We start from the raw sequence: 20,218 nt of genomic DNA, 5'->3' as shown, positions 1-20,218 counted from the left end.
ACTGCATGCGACCGCGAGGCAAACCCTCAATCTCCCCCACTCATGAATGCTCATCGAGAAAAGCATGCACCGTGGATGCAAGTTTCCCGGGAACAGTCCGTATCAGAAGCCCATAAAATCGGGTCATAAAAGCCTCTCTGCCGCTGGTAGACAACATAAGGACTCGGAAATTTGTGCGACATTTTATAAATAAAGAACGGCTGGGTGCCATCGGTGACCAACCTATTTTGTTTTGAGTTATTAAACGCTGGGCGCTGTCTTGAAAATTTGTCTGTGTCTGAGAGCAGCAGGCCTGAGCGTTGCAATTTCAAGTCCTGAATGAAGTTATGAACCTGCCAAAATTTTCACGGTCGTTGTGGCCCTAGTCTGGATCTGCTGAATGTTTTCTACATAAGCGGTAAGTTCAATTTCCCCGGAATATAGCCTATTTTGTTCTGTTTTTTGCGAGGTATTGGACTTCCTGGCCTTCAATTTTCATCATTAGCGGTCTGGACTTTCAGGAAGGTTGAGCTTTTGACTCTGTTTTTCCCGCCATGGACTTTCTCTGTACTGCATTTAAGCGTTTCTCTAAATTCTGGCCTCTCTGTATTGAGTTTAGCTTTCTTCAATTTCATCATTTGGTAAACATGGATTTATTCTTTAGAATTAGGTTAAGGTTATTTGTTTAAAGTTAGATTTGGTTCAGGATTAAGGGGTTTCAATTGGTTTTGTTATAAAGTATTATGCATTTCTGAAATTTAAGGTTTTAATTTCCCAGCAAAATATTTTCTTTACTTGGAAAAGATGATCAAATTCTTATAACAATAATTTTATATAAAATTTATGTAATTATGAGATTCAAAATTTAAATTCCCCTAACAAAATTTTACTTTGCATTTAATCATTTTAATTTGATTATAGATATAGAATATCTGAAACTTTAATTTAAACTTGAATTATATAAAAGCTTAATCTTTAAGTTAACTTTAAACACCCTGAATCTACATTCAATCCAATTAAAGATGACTACATGAATATTTTTAAGTCTTGTTCTTGGATTGTGATCAGTTATATTTTCATCATTTTACATGAATATTTTGAATTTTCATTCCATTCATATTAACCTGTTCTTGGATTGTGATCAGGTATATTTTCATCTTCTTTTTTTTGTTTCATCATTTTACATGAATATTTTGAATTTTCATTCCATTCATATTAACCTGTTCTTGGATTGTGATCAGGTATATTTTCATCTTCTTTTTTTGGTTTGTTTTAAGGAGGTTGTTGAAATCTGGAAATCAAAGTAGAAGTTTAAGTCTCGAAATAATAAGGACCCGGCGAAAAATCAATATTTCATTATTTTATTTCTGTGAACTATGTGATCTGCGTTTTGTATTGTTTTGTTTCTTTTTTTTTTTGTAATATTGAATCTTTGTTCGATTTTAGCAAATTGAGGGAAAATTGAAAGGATGTTTTTAGGTTTTTTTCAAGTTTTAGACATGAAGTATCTGTATTGTATTTTTTATTAACTTATTTTTATATTTTGATTTTCTCAAATAATAATTATTTAAATTATTTTAAATTGGTAAAATTTCTGGAGAGCAGTTTCATAAACAAACTCCTCTTATAATAAAATTCGAACTTTTGAATAACATTCATTGAATTTAAAATCAAAATTACTTATTTAAAAAACAAAAAACTTTGAATACAGTTGATACCATACATTTTATTTATTTATATATATTTACACCTGTTATTCTGCTATTTAAATGTGAGGGTATAATTCTAGGTATTTCAACCCATTCTTGTGACTAAACTTTGAAGATAAATGGAATATTTCAACCTTATGGTGTGTGAGGGAGAAGCAAGGGTATTTCCTTTGTCACATATGACCAATGCCTGTGGTCTATTATAAATTATATAGGCAATTTAATGTTTCTTTTGACCAATCTCTGTGGTTTATTATAAATGTTATATGCAGTTTAGTGTTTCTTGATGAAACTCTCCGAGGGTGATTAAAAAAGCATTGGCTTTTTTTTGTAGTGTAGTTAAGGGTTTAGAAATAAAGCATTGGTTCCTGGCAATGTAATCTAAGGGATTTTCAACCAGGAAATTTGAAATCTATTTAATTTGTTGGTTTATATCAACATGGTGAACCATTCTTACTGATATTGACTGGTCACCGAAGTAAAGGAGTTAGGAAAGAAATTTTGGAGTCGATGGATACTTGGGAAAGGAAGCCTGAGCATAGACTCTATGGGAACAGATGAGCATGGTTAGGAGAACCATCCATTGTAATGGGAGTTATTGTTGAAACTGAGTTATGGTTGAAACGAAGGAGTATGGTTAGGAGAACAATGCAGTGGGAGATTTTTTTTATAATTTTTTATAATATATATAATATAATAATATATTTAATTAACACGTAATTTAATTAATAAATGAAATAAAAAATTGATTTTTTTTTTTAGGGTTAATTTCAATTAAAATAGAGATTTTTAGAATTTTGTGTTTAAGTTATTTAATTTGGAAAATTCAGAAGTTTTAGTGGTTTTTTTAGAGCGCTGAATCTATTTAAGTGTTCAATAGTTTATTTTAAATAACAAAAAATCATAATCTTGCTTGAAATTGTATCGTGAGATTTCAGTAAAAATGTCATTTTGTTTATAAGTTAGACTAGTCATTTAATTAATCTCTTGTCTATAAGTTAGACTAGTCATTTAATTAATCTCTTGGGGTTAGCTAAGGTGGTTGAGGAGAATGGTTGTTATGTCTCTCTCCCAAGTCAATTCCTTGTGAGTAACATGATGATAATTAGTTTTGTAATGACTATCACTTATATATATATATATATATATATATATATATATATATATATATATATATATATATAATTTATTTTGTTTTTTATTAAAAAGATAACTTATATTATTTTATAAAGGAAAAATTAATATTTAAATTAATGTGAGTAAAGATAGACTTATTTGGTAAATCATTTTAAATATAAATGTAGTAAACAACCATATAAGCTAACTATGAACCTAACCATTAATTTACTTACCTATAATGAAATTCTTAAATCTTAAATACATCTTTTACCTGACCATGAACCTAACCATTAATTTACTTACCTATAATGAAATCCTTACATCTTAAAAACATCTTTTCCCTTACCATTATTTTACTTACCTATAATGAAATCCTTACATCTTAAAAACGTTTTACTTACCATTAATTTACTTACCTATAATGAAATCCTTACATCTTAAAAAACATCTTTTACCTAACCTTAAAAGCATCTTTTACCTAACCATGAACCTAACCATTAATTTACTTACCTATAATGAAATCCTTACATCTTAAAAACATCTTTTACCTAACTATTAATTTATGTACCTATAATGAAATCCTTACATCTTAAAAATGTCTTTTACTTAACCATTAATTTACTTACCTATGATGAAATCCTTACATCTTAAAAAACATATTTTACCTAACCATTAATTTACTTACATGTAATGAAATCCTTACATATTTTTCATTATAAAAATAATGAAAGGAAAACTAAATAATTAAAAAAAAAAAGCAATCTAACATAATTGGGTTGAATTATGAACAAATTTAATTATAATTAGATTGAGTTGAACCAAAAACAAAAATTCAATGTAAAAAAGATACAAACTAAATAATACAATGGTGAAAATGCATAATGAACATTAATTTTAAGTTTTATTTTGAAAGACTAATTATCACATTTTATTATAATTAGTTTTTTATTAATACTTAATTTTTATTAATATTTAAATCTTTTCAAAATTTGGTTGAAAATGTAATAAGAAAATCCTAATTTAATTTGTCCTTGAATTAAATTGAGAATAAAATTGTAATTCCACATTTCATGACAACTTGTAGTAGTTAACTAAGTTAATTTGACTTAGTTGGCTCAGTTAATTCGAGTTGAGGGTCTAACTGGAGTCATGTAGAATGTCTCCTACATTATAGGAGCCCTGATTGAGTTGATTTTGAGTTGTAATTAATTAATTCAGATTAACTATGTTAGAATTAGTTAAACTAGGTCCAACTCTTGGAGGAACTAGTGGGAGGTCTAGTAGTGTGGTGTTGCCTGCAGTATAGTGTGGTGTTGTCTGGAGTGATCAACCAGTAAATTGATGATTCACTCATAATAATTCATGCATGTCAGAGTTACCCAGTTGAGATTGGAGTTCAGGGACAATGTACTATTAGTTGTATAATCATCTGAATTGTACAGGTGGTGCATGCAATAAGAGGAAGACCTACAAGGATTGCACAATTCCAATTAAGGAATTTCCCTAATTAATAGGGGCTAATTCCCAAAGAAACAATGCAAGGAAATAGGGACTTGGGCAAGCATAAAATTTGTTAAGTATTGACTTGGGCTTGTCTAGGAAGCAGTGAGATAGATAGAGATAGTGTAGAGGTTGATCGAGCTTGAGAAAAGCATTGTAATCTTCTCATATTTTCTTACTAATGCACTATACAAATAGCACGGGTTTTTAGTTGTGGCTTTCCCCGGGAAATCATTGTGTAATGTTTTGATTGAATTCTTTCTCTTGTATGCTTCGTGATTTTGTGATCGTTTAATTATTTTCTTTGATGAGTAGAGTATATTCAAGTCTTTTGTTTTAGAATATTACAATTAACATTTTGAATCTATTAGGAATTTCTGAATGGTATCAGAGCATAAATCACTCTAGAAGAATAGAATACGAATTTTTCTTTTGCAGGTGAAATCGAATTTGCAGTATCATAGTTCAGAGCCGACAAGATGTCATTCTACGGATTGAGACTCGAATATGCCCTTGAGGGTAGTTTGAACTATGTTGCTTGGAATGACAGGATGGAGGTAGTGTTGAAAGACAACGGCTTAAGGAATTCATAGAGAAAAGATATTCCTAAGCCTCCATCAGCTGATGCTCAAGATCTGGCAGAGTGGAGAAAATGTGTAGTAAAGGCGAGAAGGATTATCCAGAAGGAGTTCGAGATCATATTGTCTCAAACCTCCATAGTAAGGAGACTCCATATGCAATGTAGAAGGCCTTGATAGACTTATTTCAAAACAACAGTGACCATAGGAAGCTGGCACTGAAGGACAAGCACAGGAAAATAAAGATGGAGAAGGGCGACATAATACCAAAGTACTTGACCAAGTTCACCCAATGTCGGTATGAGCTTGGAAGTGTCGGTGTTATAGTTGTTGAAGACAATCTGGTTAGCCTAACACTTCTAGGCCTTCCCAAAAGCTGGCACAACTAGCAGGACTCAGTAAATGGGAGGGATAAACTACTAGAGTGGGAGCGTTGTGGTCTGACTTGGTGCAAGAAAAGATTTGGCGGAACACCAAAGATGGATCCTCATCCAAGCATGATGATGAGGAGAATTGTGCCTTAGTTGGAAAGGCAAAGAAAGGGAAAGGGAAGTCATCCCATTCCAAATTAGATTCCAGTCAGGGCAGCAAGAAGAAGGACATGTTGAAGATTAAATGTTTTCACTGTCACGAGCTAGGACACTATGCCACAAAGTGTATGCATAAGAAGGCCTCAGGAGGAGTGGTAGGTGAAGCTCTTGCTTCACAATTCGAGCTGGATTTCACCCTCATTGCTTGCATGGTGACATCGGTGATGGGTAGGGTGTGGTATATGGATAGTGGAGCTTCATTCCATATGACTGACAACAAAGAATTATTTAATGAATTGGAGGAGAAGGACCTCTAGATGCACATCGAAATGGGAGATGATGGGAGGTATTGTGCAACTAACATCGATACTGTTACCTTTCAGAGGGAGTCTAGTTCTCCTCTCACATTAAAAGATGTTATGTATGTTCCAGGTATGAAGAAGAATTTGGTTTCAATTGCCATGTTGGAGGACCATGGCTACAATGTGATATTTAGCAAAGGAAAGGCTTTCCTTCGTCACATAGCCTCAAGACAAGTGAAGCGGATCAGGATTCGGGCAAAGGACCTCTACAAATTAGATGTAGAAGATTGTGTTGCTTTGAGCACAAAAGCAGAGAAGGTGCAGAGCCGAGACATCAGTGAGTTGTGGCATAAAAGATTGGGTCACTTGCACCATAAAGCTTTGAAGACCATGCAACAAATTTCTACAAGACTTCCCAAGGGTGCACTAGAGCAGAGAGACAAATGCAAAGGGTGTACATTGGGGAAGTACATCAAATCTAGCTTTCATGATAAGGACAGTCGACCTCAAATGATCCTTGAAAGAGTTCACTCAAATATGCGTGGACCGTTCTCGACAGCCTCCACAGCTAAGCACGAGTATTATGTAATATTTGTAGATGATTTTTCTCGTAAGTTTTGGATTTTCTTCATGTAGAAGAAAGTCAGGCATTCGCTAAATTTTGTGAATTTAAAGCATTTGTTGAAAAATACACTGATAGGAAATTTAAATCTCTCAGGAGCGATAACTGTAGAGAATATGTGTTGAACTAATTCAAGAACTTATGTGCATCAGAAGGCATTCTACGGGAGTTAATAACACCCCATAACCCACAACAGAATGGGATGGCTCAAAGGAAGAAAAAAAGTATTGTGGGAGTTGCATGGGCGATGTTACATGATCAGAGCCTATTGTTGCACTTGTGGGATGAAGCATGCAACACTGTTGTATATGTGCAGAACAAGATTCATCATCCAATTCTCGGGATGAGTACACTACAAGAAGCTTTTTCGGGTAAGAAACCAGATGTGGCACACTTCAAGATCTTTGGTTCATCAGTTTACCGTCATGTTACCAAGGATGCACGGAAAAATCTAGAACAAACAACTGAGTTGGGCATATTTTTTGGGTACACTGATACACCTTACAACTATTGGGTGTACCTTCCATCTCACATGATGAAAATGGTTTGTAGAGATGTGAAGTTCGATGAAGAGAAGGCCATGAGATGTTCCCTTGAGAGGGAGCTTCGGTTGTATGGAGAAGAGGGGCTTTTAGCTCCAAAGGAAGAACCTCTGGATGATGCGGAGCAACCACATGCAGAGGAGTAGAGAGTGGAAGCACCCACTCATGTAAAGACTTCCAGAGATGGGAGGAAGCACACCAGAGAGGCTGCCAGATTGATGCATGATGCTAGAGAGAATGTGGGAGCACCCACATCACAGCGCAGACATAGGAGCTCACCAGATCGGTACACTGGCTACATGGCTCTGATGAGCGAAAGTGTAGAGATTAAGCCATCCTCATTCGAGGAAGCAATGTAACAACTAATATGGGTTGATGCCATGGTTGAGGAGTATGACTCCATTATCAGAAACAATGTTTGGTAAGTGGTTCCAAGACCAACAGACAAGTTAGTGGTGAGTTCCAGATGGATTTATAAGGTAAAGCAAGCAACATATGTGAGTGTGGAGAAACACAAGGCTAGATTTGTGGCTAGAGGGTTTTCTCAGGTTCAGGGAATTGATTACGAGGAGACCTTTGCTCTAGTATCAAGGTAGTCTTCAATTATATATATTCTATCACTTTCAGTGTAGATGGGATGGAAGATACATCAGATGGATGTGAAGAAAACATTCATTAACAATGTGATCGAGAAGAGGTGTACATTGAGCAGCCGAAAGGATTTGAGACCTTCAATAGAGAGTCACATGTATGCAGACTCAAGCAAACGTCGTATGGATTGAAACAAGCACCCCGTGCTTGGTACACCATGGTTGACAGTTATTTCACCAGGTTTGGCTTCACCAAAAGTGAAGCAGATGCGAACCTTTACCATATTGTGGTTGAAGGTAAATTGTTGATTATAGTGTTATATGTTGATGATTTAATTCTAACAGGTGATGAGAAGCTAGTAAAATCTTGCAAATATGATCTTGCAAGAGAATTTGAGATGAAGGACCTAGGGCTCATGTGTTATTTCCTTGGTATGTAAGTATGGCAAGGAGATGAGGAACTGTTTGTCTCTCAAGGAAAGTATGCCAACGAGATACTGAAGAAGTTCCACATGGAGAGTAGCAAACCCATGGAGACTCCTCTAGCATGGAATTGGAGGAAGGAAGATGCTACTTCAGGTGAAGTAGTGGAGGCTACTATTTATAGGCAACTTGTGGGTTCACTTATGTATTTGATGAACACATGACCGGACATATGTTTTGCAATTAACCAACTTAGTCAAGTAATGGTTAAGCCAACCAAACTCTATTGGAAGGCAGTTAAACATGTGTTGAGATACCTCATAGGCACCACTCAGTTTGGTCTTTGGTACAGACAGACAGAGGGAGTGAAGCTTCAAGGCTTCACAGATGCAGATTGGGTAGGGATTCCATCCGACAAGAAGAGCACATTAGGGGGAATCTTCAGTATTGGGTCAACAACAGTTTCTTGGTACAACATGAAGCAGAGATCAATTGCACTTAGTTCGATAGAAGCAGAGTACATGGTTGCTAGTCAAGCAGCTTGTGAGGCTATCTGGATGAGGAAGATCCTTGTTGGGTTGTTTGGTCAACAAATGGATCCTACAATGATTTACTGTGACAATCAGAGTTGTATCAAACTCTCTGAGAATCCAAATTTTCATCAATCCAAGCATATTGACATTTGGTATCACCATCTACAAGATTGTGTGTAAAGGAGAATCATGTTGTTGGAATACATTCCTACAGAAGAACATGATGCAGATATTTTGACAAAAGCATTGTCGAGATGAAAATTTGAGTTTCATAGAGGCAGGACCGGGGTAACAAATAATACCTTTCTTGTTGAGAGGGAGTGTTGAAAATGCAACAAGAAAATCCTACTTTAATTTTGTCCATGAATTAAATTGGGGATAAAATTGTAATTCCACATCTCATGACAACTTGTATTAGTTAACTATGTTAATTCAAGTTGAGGGTTTAAATTGAGTCATGTAGAGTGTATCCTACATTATAGGAACCCTCGTTGAGTTGATTTTGAGTTGTAATTAATTAATTAAGTTTAACTGAGTTAAAGTCAGTTAAACTAGTTCCAACTGTTGCAGGAACTAGTGGGAGGTCTAGTAGTGTGGTGTTGCCTGCAGTGATCAATTAGTAAACTGATGATTCACTCATAAATAACTCATGCATGTCAGGTTTGAGAGTTACCTAGTTGAGATTGGAGTTCAGGGATAATGTACTATCAGTTGTATAATCATTTGAATTGTATAGGTGGTGCATGCAATCAGAGGAAGGCCTATGAGGATTGCACAATTCTAATTGAGGAATTTCCCAAATTAATAGGGGCTAATTCCCCAGGAAATAGGGACTTAGGAAAGAAGAAAATTGGTTAAGTATTGGCCTAGGCTTGTCTAGGAAGTAGTGAGATAGTGCAGAGGTTGCTCGAGCTTGAGCAAAACATTGTAATCTTCTCCTATTTCCTAATTAATGCAATATAGAAATAGAAGGGGTTTTTAGTTGTGGCTTTCCCTAGGAAATCGTGGGTAATGTGTTGATTGAATTATTTCTCTTGTGTGCTTCATGATTTTGTGATCGTTTAATTATTTTCACTGATGAATAGAGTAGATTCAAGTCTTTTGTTTTAGAATATTACAATTATCAGTTTGAATCTACAAGGAATTTCTACAAATTTATTGTTTATGGTATTTTAAGAACACTCTTTAATTGTAAAAATGATCTAGAAGGAATATATATATATATATATATATATATATATATATATAATAATAATAATAATAATAATAATAATACAAATAAAATTTACAAAAAAGACATAGAGTTGCAAGGAGGGTCTCTTACATAGGGAAATCAAGCTTTCCTTTGGCTTAAAAACCCAAAGAGTTTTAATTGTTAAAAATTGAGAATTCAAAGTCCATATGAGGAATCATAACTAAACAAATTGAGACCTTGAAGGATGGGCATTGTCCATAAGAAAATATAACTAGATAGAAAACTAGAGGCCAATAAAAGAGGGGCTTTACTCTAGAGTTATCTCTAGAGTTACTACTCCTTGTTGTTGTTATTTTTCTTTGAGTTGGGGTGTCCTTTGGTCTAGGTTACATTGGTCACAAATCCTCTAGGATGAGAATTATATTTCTTTGGGATCCCTTTGACCCTCTCCAACCTTTCATCTTCTCTGCTATGCTAGCGTCCCTTTGCCACCTTCTTCATAGAAGTGTCGATTTTGAAAACTCGCTTCACGAAGGCCTGAAATTTGCTTTTGAGGATCAAGTTGGTGCTTAGGATTATCTATTTCATTGTGATTGGGAATTATAACTTGATCCACCATGGCCTTTATAGTATGATACATATTAGCCAGCTAAAAATACTTGGTCTCTTGAGTTATAGAACTCTTGGGAACATGAATGCATCCCTCTACCTCCATTAGCATGCCATTTGGATCCACTTTGTCGTAAATGCATTGAACTTCCATGTCCACATGCTCAATTGTTGATTTTCTCTCAACCAAACATCAATACGAGAATTGGCTCCTTGCCCTAATCATATCTTGTTCAATGTGAGTGATTCAATGACAACACAAACCCTCTTGCTTTACATACGTCAGTGTCATCTTAGCATGTCCCTTCACTACCTGATTTCAACATCTGGAAGGCACCCTGGGAAATAATCTAGGAAAAATAAGCCCATACAACCACTCCCTCTAGGCTACAAGAGCCGACCTCCTTCCAACTGATAACACAAAGCCTCTTGCTTTACATACGTCAATGTCATCTTAGCGTGTCCCTTCACTACCTAATTTCAACATCTGGAAGGCACCATGGGAAATAATCTAGGAAAAATAAGCCCATACAACCACTCCCTCTAGGCTACAAGAGCCGACCTCCTTACAACCTTAAAAACCATTCCAATTTTAATCCCTTCCAAAATTGACTACCCTTAATTTCATATAATTTATCTCAAAGGCTAGCAAGAACAACCACTTCTCTGTCCTCGTGATACAAGGGAATTCTTAATCTTTTTTGACTGAGAGGTCAAAATATTCTACTTAGAGGATTTGGTTCCTCAAAGAGTGGATTGTTAGGCTGGAAATTGTTTTTAATTTGCCATATAATTCTCTATATTAGACAAACTGTTGTAGTGGTTGTAGTTTAGGTATATTTTCTCTAAATCAGTCCTCTGATCCTATTCTTGGGGAGAGGAACCGAATGATAGTAATTTTATATATGTTTTAATTAATGAAAAAGATGCAGGCAAGAGTGTGGGCTTTTGTGTGGAAAATTCTGTCCCGAAGAGCCTTTCCATTACAACCAGGTCTCTGCCAATGTTTCCTTTCTTATGTACAAACATTGTGCATTTTATTTCTTGTTTTTGTGTTTTTATTTGCGGAAGAGTCGAGCCCTTAATACTCCTAAGTGGAGTTGGAGGAATTACAGAAGGCCGGAGAAGGCTTAACATCCATTGAGTAAGTTATTGGCCTCTAGTTTTCTATCTAATATTTTTCTTATGGACAATGCCCATCCTTCAAGGTCTCAATTTGTTTAGTTACGATTCCTCATATGGACTTTGAATTCTCAATTTTTAACAATTAAAACTCTTTTGGTTTTTAAGCCAAAGGAAAGCTTGATTTCCCTGTCTAAGAGACCCTCCTTGCAACTATTTCTTTTTTGTAAATTTTATTTATACTATAAAATAAAAAGGCATATCTATATCTATATCTATATCTATATCTATATCTATATATCTATATGTATATATATATATATATATATATATATATATATATATATATATATATATATTTCCTTCTATCGTTTTTACAATTAAAAAGTGTTCTTAAAATGCCATAAACAATAAATTTATAATCACTTCCCCTTTCATATTTTTATATTCAAAATATATTGTTTTTAATAATAAGAGTTGATAAATTTGTAAAAATTCCTTGTAGATTCAAATAGCCAACTATAATATTCTAGACTTGAATCTACTCTACTCATTAGCGGAAACAATTAAATGATCACGAAATAACATTTGCTGACTTCACGCCATTGTTCTTGGTTGCAGAAGGGACATCCGATTTTGGTCAATGAACAGTGTGAATTTGAGTTGCATATTGGCAGTTATAGAGACAAGATCTTATTGATGTGATGCCCATGGATGTGTGTCACATTTTGCTTGGGAGACCGTGGCAGTGTGACAAGAGTGTAGTGCATGATGCCAAGAAGAATACATATAAATTCCATAAGGATGGCATTAATCATACCTTGTTACCATTGCAGGAGTAAGGAACTTCTAGGAGCAGTGATTTGAGGACACTATTAATGAGTGGCAAGGAATTTCTATAGCAGTTGGAACTAGAAGAGGTAAACTCTGCTATTTTTTGCAAGCCAAGAGTAATCCTTACTGCTATTTTTTATTTTCCTGTGGAGATTCAATAAATGTTGGAATAATATCATGATGTTGTAGTGGATGATCTACCAAATGAATTGCCACTAGTGAGGAGTATCAGTCATCACATTGACTTGATACCAAGAGCCAATTTGCCCAATAAGGTTTCTTATCGTATGACACCCAAAGAAAATGACGAGATTAGAAAATAGGTGTAAGATTTGTTGGATAAGGGACTGATTAGGGAGAGTCTCAGTCCATGTGTAGTACCTATAACATTGACTCCTAAGAAGGATGGTGGATGGCGCATGTGCACATATTCTAAAGATTTGAACAAGATTACCATCAGGTATCGTTTTCCCTTGCTATGTATTGATGATTTGTTGGACTGCTTGAGTGGTGCATGTTGGTTTTCTAAAATTGATCTAAAGAGTGGATACCATCAGATAAGAATTCGAGAGGGAGATGAGTGGAAGACTACATTCAAGACTAATGAAGGTTTGTATGAGTGGATGGTCATGCCATTTGGCCTATCCAATGCACCCAGTACATTCATGAGGTTGATGAATGAAGTACTGAAGGAGTTCATAGGGAAGTTTGTGATAGTTTACCTGGATGACATTCTAGTGTACAACTAGTCTAAAGAGGAGCATCTGAGGCATTTGAGGTATGTATTGGAAACATTGCGACAAGAAAAGATGCTTGTCAATTTAAAGGAATGTTCCTTTTTGAAATCAGAGTTGGTACATATGGGATTTGTAATTTACAGAGAAGGATTCAAGATGGATGCAGGTAAAATAAAATATATTCTTGAATGGCCCTCTCCTAAAAAAAAATTGAAGTCGGGAGTTTCCATGGTTTGGCAAGCTTTTACAGGAAAATTATTCATAATTTTAGCAAGATAAATGCTCCAATGGTAGAGACAGTAAAGAAGAGTCAACAACCATTTAAGTGGACTGATGTAGCTGAAAATGGATTTTAGATATTGAAGAAAAAGGTTACAGAGCAATCAGTGCTCACTCTTCCAGATTTTAATAAACCTTTTCAAGTCAAAATTGATGCTAGTAGTGATGCAATTGGCTACGAGGACAAACCCATTGCCTATTTCAGCAAGAAGTTGAATGAATCCAGAAGGAAATACATTGCTTATGACAAGGAATTTTATGCAGTGGTTCAGGCCCTAAAGAAATGGAGAAATTACTTGTTATCTAAAGAATTTATTTTATGTAACGACAATCATGCTCTTTAGTAAATCATGCAGCAACCAAAATTGAACTAGAAACATATTAAACGGGTTGAATATTTCAAGGCTTTTACATTTGTTTTACATCAGTGGTCAATCTAACAAAATTGCAGATGATTTGAGTAGGAGACAACTTTTGTTACAAGAAAGTCAAATCCAAGTGCTGGGATTTGAGTTCATAAAGGAGTTGTATGAAAAAGATGCAGATTTCAAGGAGATCTTTGAAGCTTGTAAAAATATAGCTTTACAAGACAAAAGTCCATGGCTTGATTATATGCTTCAAGATGGACTACTCTTTAAAAACAATCAGCTGTGCATTCCAAACTGTTCTATGAGGGAGAACCTGATCAAGGAAAAACACAGTGGAGGTCTTGGAGGAAATTTTGGGCAAGGAAAGATATATGACCTGTTGAGGAGATATTATTATTGGCCAAAATTGAGATCTGACGTGCAGAAATTTGCAAAGAAGTGTAGAATTTGTCAGTATGCCAAAGGAAGAAGTCAGGGCACATGATTATACAGCCCATTGGCAATTCGAGAAAGGCCTTGGGATTTAGTGAGTATGGAGTTTTTTTTGGGACTACCTAAAACACGAAAAGGAAGTGATTATGTTTTCATGGTGTTAGATAGATTTTCAAAGATGGCTCATTTCATTCCTTGTGCTAAGACTAGTGATGCTAGTCACATTGCTAATTTGTTCTTTAAGGAAGTAGTAATATTGCATGGAATTCCCAGGAGTATAGTTTCAGATAGAGATACTAAATTCTTAGGACACTTCTGGAGGACATTATGGAAGAAGTTTGGAACATAATTGCAATTCATCTCAGCATATCACCCTCAACCTGATGGACAAACTAAAGTTGTGAATAGAAGCCTTGGGAACATTATGCGTAGTTTAATTGGAGACCACCCTAAATAGTGGGATCAAATTTTGCCACAAGCTGAATATGCCTACAATGATACTCCCAACAGAACTATAAGACATAGCCCTTTCCAAATTATCTGTGGAATGGATCCAAGAGTGGTACATGAAATTGAAATCTTGGAAGAACCGAACAAAGGAGTGCATCAGGAGAAGATTTTCCACAACCATACAAGAAATCCATCACCAAGTCAAGAAGAAGCAATTGGAAAATTCCTTAAAATATAAAAGTAGAGCATATTTGAAGAGAAGAGAGCAAAACTTTGAAGTTGGGGACCTAGTACTTGCACACTTAAGGAAGGAAAGATTTCCTAAGGGTGAGTATAATAAATTAAAACTTAAAAAGATAGGACCCTGTAAAATTTTGAGGAAGTTTTCTACCAATGCTTATGAATTAGAATTTCCACTTGGAGTAGGAATTTCTCCAATTTTTAATGTAGCAGACTTATATAAATATGAATGAGAAACATAACATCTAGTCAATTATAGTCATGAAATCCAATGAGAGAAGCAATTTCCTACAGCTAAACCTTTACAACCTAAGAAGATTCTAGATAAGAGATTGATTAAGAAGACCAGGGACAAGGAGTACTTTGAATACTTAGTTAAATGGAAGAACCTACCAGTGTCAGATGCAACTTGGATGATTGCCACACTCATACAGAAAAGTGGCAAATCCATTGAAGAGCTCATGGACAGGAGCCCATGAAAACTTTGTTCCTTGGGAGCATGATGCAGGGGCATTCTTAATCTTTTTTACTGAGAGGTCAAAATCTTTTACTAAGAGGAGTTGGTTCCTCAAAGAGTGGATTGTTAGGCCATAATTTGTTTTTAATTTTCCATGTAATTCTCTATATTAGACAAATTGTTGTAGTGGTTGTAGTTTAGGAATATTTTCTCTAAATCGGTCCTCTAATCCTATTCTCAAGGAGAGGAACTGAGTGATTGTAATTTTATATATGTTTTAATTAATGAAAAAGATGCATGCAAGAGTGTGGGTTTTTGTGTGGAAATTTCTATCTCGAAGAGCCTTTACATTGCAACCATGCATGTATAAATGTTTCCTTTCTTATGTACAAACATTGTGCATTTTATTTCTTACTTCTGTGTTTTTATTTCTTAGCATAGTTGGAGGCATTGCAGAAGTCCAGAGAAGGCTTAACATTAGTTGAGTAAGTTATCGAGCCAATGAAGAGGCTTCTAAAAACACAAGAGATCGAATAGTGGTGCGGAGTCACAATTGGACTTAACACAGAGAGGCTAACACTTAGCCAAAATTTTATTCCTCTGTGGAATATCATCAATTGATAGGAGCGAGAGACAAAAAATACTCTCTGTCAACAAGAATCTGTGACCTAGGAGATAATAACCCAACGGATACGTTAAAGGACCGAGTCTACGCGGTCGAGAAGGAGGTGCAGAGACACGTAATCCCCAAAAGGATAGCCCATAAGAACCCTTTGGAACCCAGTTCTAAGTGGCCGGAAAGAAGAGTGTCAGGCCAACTCAACATTGGGTTGTGGCAAGTGGGGACTGACCAGAAGGAAGGCAATGAAGGCATCACTCTAGTTGCAACAATGAAGTGGTGGGATCTATGAAACGGGTCGGAAAGCATTGGTTGAAGGGAAGAGTGAAAACCAAGTTTACGCGACTAGTAGAGTGGGACTGGGACACATCATCTCAACGGAAAGACCCAAAGGGAGAGTACTGGGAGCCTTCGCATTATATAAAAGCAGTAGCCCAAAGACTCATGTTACCTGGAGGTCTTGATATGTTGTATAAAAGGTTGGCGTTGGATTGGAACGGAGCGGGTGAAGCCTACCTGACCATTGCCTAACAAATTGGTGTGCCCTGGCTATGCGTTGGGCTTTAAAGGCTGGGACTCGTTGGCATTTCTTTTCATTGTTCAAACTTTGGCTCCGCGACAACATTTGATACATACACACGTAGTGTATTAGCGCTAGAACATAGCGCTCAGTCCTAAGAATTGTAGGAAAGGTTTGGCTCCAAGGGCTGAAGGTAATTTTCTTTCGGGAAAGAGGGAACCAACTCCTATAGGGGGGTTAATTCAGCAAATCAAAGGCATATTTGCATCACCCCCCATATAATTGTACCCATAACCATGAAACAAACGTAATCTCCTAGTTTGATTTCATCATCCCCTTAGTGATTTTCAAATAATGTTTCTCAAGGTGGGGTGTCGTTCAAGATGTCACATCACCATCCCACCACCTCTTTTCTCAAATCTCCAACTTGCCTCACTTGCATAGGGTGTTAATCCCTTGCATTATTGTACTTGAGTGATGGGATGGGTTGTATTTCCCCTTAACTGCATTTGATGTCCTCGGTACAATCCTTTTTGGATGTATTGATTTGTTTAGCTTCCCTCGTATGCTCAAACTTGTGCTCACCACATACTTCACCTGCTCTGTGATGTATAGTCACCCTATGTAAGGTGTAAGTGATTTAAAGTTTATTGTGTAATATTTTGAATACTATTTTTGAGGCTATTTATATAAATTAAGTTACTTATTAATGCATAAGTAAATAATGAACCACACTTGTTGGTTCAAAACCAGTCGGTCAAAAACTCTCTTATGTGATTTCTACCGAAAGACTTTGCTTAATGCATAATATTATCTTATATTTTTCAAGCTTGTTTAATTATTGCATTTGTTTTGCATTATCATGTTTATCTAACTTGCTCTTTTATTTTCAAAATCTTATTAATTATTGTATTTTATGAATTGTTTATTTAGAATTACATTTTAAATTAAATAGGCTTTTGCAATGCAATGATAAGATATCACCTTTGTGATTACAAAGTTATTAATGATGCATAACCCATGTCTCATAAATGTCAATCAAAATGACCAACTTTATTATAATTTTGATAAATCCACTTAACCCTCCTTCTGTCATATTATATTCATAAAAATAATAAAAGGAGATTAAATTTAACAACCTAAATTACTTGAAATTAATAATAATTTCTAAAACTTATACTCACCTTTACAAAATCACTTTTATTTTTTATTAATAATTTAAGAACATACCATGGAATAAGATTTATGATGTAAATTCCCGCCATGGAGTGTTAATTTGGAATTAACAATGGACTTTGGGAGGTTGTGCCCACCACTCCATAGTTCACATTAAGCATTAATGCGGGCATGATGTGGTATGTCTTCGCATGCATGCACACACAATCTAACAATTGGCAGTGTGCATCTATTAATTGATTTTGGATGGACAGGGTGACAATTTGTGGTGAATGGAGAGGAGCTGAGGGAAGGTCCTCGACCTCTTGGTTCTGCTTCTCCGCTAAGCTTCACTGTGTTAATCCCTTTGTGTTGTGGCTGGTGCCTGGATCGAAAAGTCGGAGAAGCAAGTGTGCACACCTGCATAAGCTTGGTTTGAATGCGTTAGGCTTCCTAGACGTGTGGCCATGTGCTCGACCACTAAGGGATTGCTTTCCAGAAGGGTCGTTCTAGGTGTGCAGTCATTTTTGCGAAGCAAATTCTTAGGTTCTCTTTCTATTATTCTGGGTCTATTTCTTTTGGTGGTCAATCATGTTTGTGAATCGCTAAGGGATTGACTTTCATAAGTGTCGTTGTGGGTGTTCAGTTGTTTTTGCGAATCGAATTCTTAGGTTCTCTTAAAATTATTCTGGGTCTATTTCTTTGGTGGTCAATCATGTCTGTGCTTGGTGTTTTTGGTATGAGGTTCTGTGTCTTGCCCAAATATGGTGTGTAGAATTAATTCGGGGTTTGGTCTCTATTCGTTATTGGATTTTGGTCTGTGGTGCGCACTCAAGGCTCAAGATGGGGAATGTGAGTCTAGTTCAAAGTGAATTAAGGGGTATTTGTAGGGTTTGGTATGGTCTTAAGTTGGATAACCTTTGGTTAGCGAAATTTGATGGGTGGTTGTGCTTCTTTGGATTTCATAGTCCTCTTGTTCTTTTGTTGTTGCTCTTGGGTTTTAATGGTAAATGGTGATAAGTTTATGGAGGAGGTAGTCGCTCCTCTGTCTCAATTGTTGAGTCGTCTGTGGAGTTTGGGACAAGCATCTAGAGTTTTTGCGATGATTTAGTATGTTGGTTCCCTAGTCTTGTTGGTGTTGGGTCTCTTCCATTCTTGTGTTCTTTTGTAGGTAGAAGCACTCATAGCAGTTGTTTGAAGTTTGCCCCCAATTCAGTTATGTCGTTGAGGCAGGGGGGGGGGTCGAGACCAGTAAGGACAACGTGGTGCCAGAAGTTTTGCCCATGACTCGACTACCACCTTTTTCAACATTGCTCTGCCAAAAATGTTCAATGAAATTCACAAGCTCGAGACGTAGGTGAGGGTCGAAGACAATCTCGCTCTGATTCAGAGCTCATGGAGTATATGTCGGCTTGGGTTCTTGACCCTGGGCACGACAAGAGAAGGAAGAAACAATACAAAAAATTCATGGCTCTTCATTGGTAAATAAAGGCCTTGTTAGGCATAGTCTTGAGGGACAAACAAGTGGAGAAGTACAATATTTTTTCATCCCTAGAGGACGTCAAGAGAATGCTAAAGAATTAACAGTTATGTTTAGATAGAATCAAATCTTGTCTGGCTCATGTATAAAGCCACATAACTTATGAAACAGATGGTGTGGGGGGGGGGGGGGGGGCGGGGGGTAGGGGGACTTGATGGATCCTCCTGGTTCTAATGTGACAGCCTCCAACAAATATTTCTTCTTTTTATAATGATTAAAGAGCTTAGTGGGTGGAGGTGCAGTGTGATGATTTTTTGTGAAGGCTACTAGCTCGTTAGGAGGGGCACTCGGTACCTCGTGTGGCCTCCTCATTGCATGTCGCTTTGCGTGGTAGTTTTTGGCCCAACTTGTTAGGCATATATCGTGTCTTTTGTTTCTCTCATTGTATGTTCTATGGCCGGTTGCGATGCTTAAGTCCTGACTGTTTTTTGGTATGATTATATTGTGAATGGGTCGCAAAAAATTGGTCTGGGTATATGTATTTTGGGTAGACCTTCTGTGGTTGATAGATCATCAGTGTAAATATGTTTGTTATCTTTGTGTTGGCCTGTTGGGTTATGTTGCAGGCCAATTCTAACCTTGGCTCTTATGAAGTTTAGGTTGTGGAGTCTTTGGTTCAGTAGAATTTGAGACTTTGATGGTCTTGTTGGTATGGTTGAATGATGTAGTCTTCTGAGGAAAGATACATCCTCCATGGTTACTATGGTAATCTCTGCGAATCCATGTAAAGTTGATTTTGATTAATACAAAAACCCTAATTTATCGAAAAAAAATAAATAAGATTTATGATATAAATTAATAAACGTAAGGTGGAAAAAAGCTCTTAAAATTACACATTTTCACTTATATGTATCAAGTAATTTTAGCTTAAACATATAATACCTAAACATATTTATAGAAAGTTGAAATTTAACATATATTTCTAATGTGAGACCTCCAACAAATATTTCTTCTTTTTATAATGATTAAAGAGCTCAGTGGGAGAAGGTGTAGTGTGATGGTTTTTTGTGAAGGATCCTATCTCGTTACGAGGGTGGGGAGGGGGGGGGACTTGATGGATCCTCCTAGTTCTAATGTGAGGCCTCCAACAAATATTTCTTCTTTTTATAATGATTAAAGAGCTCATTGGTTGGAGGTGCAGTGTGATGGTTTTTTGTGAAGACTCCTAGCTCGTTAGGAGGGGCACTCGGTAGCTTGTGTAGACTCCTCATTGCATGTCGCTTTTCGTGGTAGT

At 36.1% G+C, this 20,218-nt stretch overlaps 1 protein-coding gene across 1 annotated transcript in view; it reads left to right on the top strand.

Annotated features, from left to right (window-relative positions):
• The first annotated feature begins 294 nt into the window (after window positions 1-294).
• Window positions 295-20,218, top strand: part of LOC149237941 (hydroxyproline O-arabinosyltransferase NOD3-like) — an 85,219-nt gene continuing 65,295 nt past the window's right edge. Inside the window, exon 1 of the mRNA XM_089372861.1 lies at window positions 295-397. The gene's annotated coding sequence lies outside the window, so the exon portion shown is untranslated. The remainder of the gene's footprint in view (window positions 398-20,218) is intronic.

Source organism: Pinus tabuliformis, chromosome 8 (genome assembly GCF_031772625.1).
Source record: "Pinus tabuliformis cultivar Carrire ecotype Pingquan chromosome 8, CPIR1, whole genome shotgun sequence".
Taxonomy (NCBI): Eukaryota; Viridiplantae; Streptophyta; class Pinopsida; order Pinales; family Pinaceae; genus Pinus; species Pinus tabuliformis.
This window is presented reverse-complemented; position numbering and strand designations above follow the sequence as displayed.